The sequence below is a fragment of the Aphelocoma coerulescens genome, chromosome 6 (genome assembly GCF_041296385.1).
Source record: "Aphelocoma coerulescens isolate FSJ_1873_10779 chromosome 6, UR_Acoe_1.0, whole genome shotgun sequence".
NCBI classification, from domain to species: Eukaryota; Metazoa; Chordata; class Aves; order Passeriformes; family Corvidae; genus Aphelocoma; species Aphelocoma coerulescens.
This window is the reverse complement of record NC_091020.1, coordinates 20,814,185-20,817,944: the sequence shown is the minus strand read 5'-3', so window position 1 is coordinate 20,817,944 and position 3,760 is coordinate 20,814,185.

Below are 3,760 nucleotides of genomic sequence, written 5' to 3'. Positions count from 1 at the left end.
GAAGAAATCCATGCTTTTGGCCAAAGCTGCAGTGCATCTGGCAACCCAGGTTAACCCCTTCACACCAGACTGGCCATTTAGTTCAGGAAATCTCCCCTAGAGTCTATAATCTCTGTTGATTACTCATTTCATGATCCCCCAGAGCTAATAATTGGTAGTTTTAAGAGAACATCAACATTTACAACCATATGGAAAAAGCAGTTAACTTACTATCTTCAGTGTTTATGTTTTTAAGATTATTTTTGTAAGAAAAGGGATAGAGAATTATTGTAAAAGAAGTATGCAGTTAAGGATATTTATAAGGGTTCCCAGAAGATACCAAGTCAGTGACACCAAAACATTTCAGTGCCAAAACTTGGCTGTGTTAGGTCACACAGTACCTGTTGTAAGAACCTACAGAATCCATTCTCATAATCTATCCATTTAGGGGAAAAAAAAATCGGAATATTAATTTTTTGGGTTATACATATGAATCTCCAATGTCCAGACAGTGACCACAATATTATCCACATCAAAAGCCATGCAATTGAAATAAGCACATTTGATCTGTGTTTTTTCAGAAAATCTTAACTGAACAAATTGCATTAACTGCTATCAGGATGGGCAGAGACACTGAGATACAAACACTGAGCTGAACTGGGAAACCTTATAAATGCCTTTGACATCTACGTGATGCTTGAATCTATTTAAATAACCACGTCTGTCAGTTATCCTTCTTAGGAGTTTCCATGTATCACAAGGGCTCAGGAATGGTCTACTACTAAGAACTACTCCATAAATAGTTCAATTTCTGTAGGTACTATGAACGTCAAAGGCAAATGGCATCATATGTATTAAAATCACAAAGCACACATATTTCTGAGTGTTTCTGAAATTAAATTGAGTTTAAATACAAATGTGAATTAGCTTTAATAAAGATAAAATGTTCAATACTGTGGATAAAAATGAGAGTAAAGGAGATAGAACAGAAAATAAATGTCATATTCCAGCAGAGAAAACTTTAAAATTCATTACAACCTTTCAAAGAGAACTTCTGTTTGTTCTGATACTTCTTTCCATGTCATTTCACACTTTACAGGGCAAGAGTGCAATTTTAAGAGTGAATCTAAATTAAGGAAAATACAATAAGAATTGCTTTAGGATATAAGAGTGATTATGGGACAGCCCAGCTACATTTGAAATATTTTATTGCAAAGAAAGTGTATCACCTTATAGTAGGACCTAATTAAAAAATTATCTTTGTTATCTCAAAGTACAAACAGTGTACTTTATCCTTTGTAAAAACAGGTGAGCATGAGGGGAATTTGGTGAAATCATGATAAGCATTTTAGGTGATCTTGCACATAGAAAAAATTATAATAAAATGATAGTAAATTTGTTAGTTTACAAATATAAACCCCCCCAACCTCCCTGCTCCCAAAGGAAATGGCATCACTTGGTCAGGTTGCCTGTATTCACTTACTCTCCCTCCAGGCAGTGACATGTCACTCTATTTCACTGAATTAATGTGATCACAATATAGAGAACTGATGTTTGTAAAACTGATTTCTCACGTGTGAAAAAGATGAATGTGTAAGTCTTACACAGAAGTTAATTTTATAGAATGTTTTATCTGGGCATGAGACAGGTCCTCTATAGACCCCTTCTATTTCAAAGCAACTACACTGTGGAATGTTCCAAAGTCAGTAAAAAAATATGACTGAACACATAATGCAAAAAAAATGTTACTATTCCTTCACATGATTTCATTGATGCTCTTCAAAAACCTCTTCTTTTAAAGCACAGCATGAAAAGTAATGAGCTAGAAATCAGGAAGATGACGAGAAATAATTTATGGACAATTACATACAAAACTCTTTTCAAGTCTCTACTGCTTTTACAGGTATTGATCAAATCATGAAGTTACTAAAAGACTAAGATATATATGTGCCTTTCTTCTGCTGTTTTTTTGTAAACTGTGAGTGTGTACAATGGTGAGAGCACTCTGCTGTGCTGCCACAAGTTCCTTTCACCAGGTCACCTGTCAAGAAGATGCTGCAAACTCACACACCTACCAGGGAGGGGCCTGTCCCCCAGGCTGCTGGGGGCAGCAACCCCATCAGAGAAAAGGAGCCAGGCCAAAATGTGTTTGTAATGTGTTTGCTGATTTTCATATGCCTTTTAAAATCTGTAAAGCATCTGCAGTCTGGCAAAAATTAGTGTCGGACAGTGTTTCATATCGTGGTCAGAGGGAAAAGTAATGTTAGGTGTTATTGCACATCTATCAGTGACCTGTTCTTTGTGCTCGAGAGTATCTGTGTCAGTTGCCCATGTTGATCTGTTGCTAAAAACAAATGTTGACACACTGTGGCTTCTGGCAGACGGATGATGTTGTACTTTGGCAATTACTCTTTACAAATTAAGATTTGCCACAGGGTATATGTTTTTTATTCTTACACCAAGAATCTCTCATTGCTTCTGATCTATGTGGATGCCATAAACAGAAGTAAGATTAATTGTATTGCAGTCCTCCTGCTGTGCTGGAATTCAGATCTGTTTCAATGAGCACAGATAATTTATTGTCTTAGTTAATTTAGCCTTCTTAATTCTCTTAAATAACTCTTAAATTCAGCCTTCTCACTCATGTAGCCTTGGAATATTTGCTCCTCAAATTCAACACATTTTCCATCATTCCTTTTCCATTCATGTGTGTAACATTGAACTTCTATGGTAGGAAACTTTAAACATGTATAACCATGTATCTGTATCTCTATAGATACAGATATATAGTTATCTATGGTATATCTATGACCAGACGCAAGACTCCCTCTTTGCCTAATGTTTGTCAGTTATTATCCTTTTTGTGCTATTCAATAGAGCAGATATCTCCAACTTTTTCTGAAGAAAGTGTAGACCCTGACTGGATATTTATGCTTACAGAATAAAATTTTACTTTTTCCTCAACTCAGTTCGAATTTAATCAGTTTTCTGATTTTATTCTTTCTTTTGTCTCTTTCTGAAGAAAAAAGAAAAAAGAATAAGCCATATCTGGCTGTGAAATTCCATCTTCACCTAGGTAAATCACTTGAGCACTTGAGCAAGCTCCGAATTCTGTAAAGTCTTAAGGATTTCACTCATTTTATTTATATATAGCTTCATGATTATTTACTTTCAGTAATCCAATTTCTATCATCACCTGACTATTTCAAGGAAAACTAAATTGTACCATTTAAAAGATTTCTCCATAACATTCTGTTTTCCTGCCCTTAAGTACCTCTCACAAATACACATGTGCACATCTGTGCACGTGTATAATGTGGGGTAAGTATCTGGGTGGAATTCCTTATATGAAGTTCTAATAGGAAATTCTGTGTGCACAGTACAGTATATATACTGTGAATGAAGGAGATACGTACAGGTATACATACCTACACATCAGACAATTTTACAAGAATTAATTTGTTAGTTTAAAATGCTAAAATTATTCCCTGAGGATTTATGAGCTAAGAATGCTCAGGGGTTTAGTGTCCTGACATCTCTTTAATTAGCAGTCTCCAAGATCTCACACTAAGAAGATGCTAAGCCAGTGCCTTCTGCCATATCTCAAGAGTATCAGAAGGCTTGGAAGCCACAGAGGAAGATGAATGTATTATGTCTGTGAGTTATACAATATGTATAAAGTACATTTTCCTTACTAGTAACAGGTTAGGACTTCTTGCTACCGTTCCTGCTTTGATGGTGATGCAGTTCTAGAAGAAATCCTAGGAAAAATCCAGCAAAA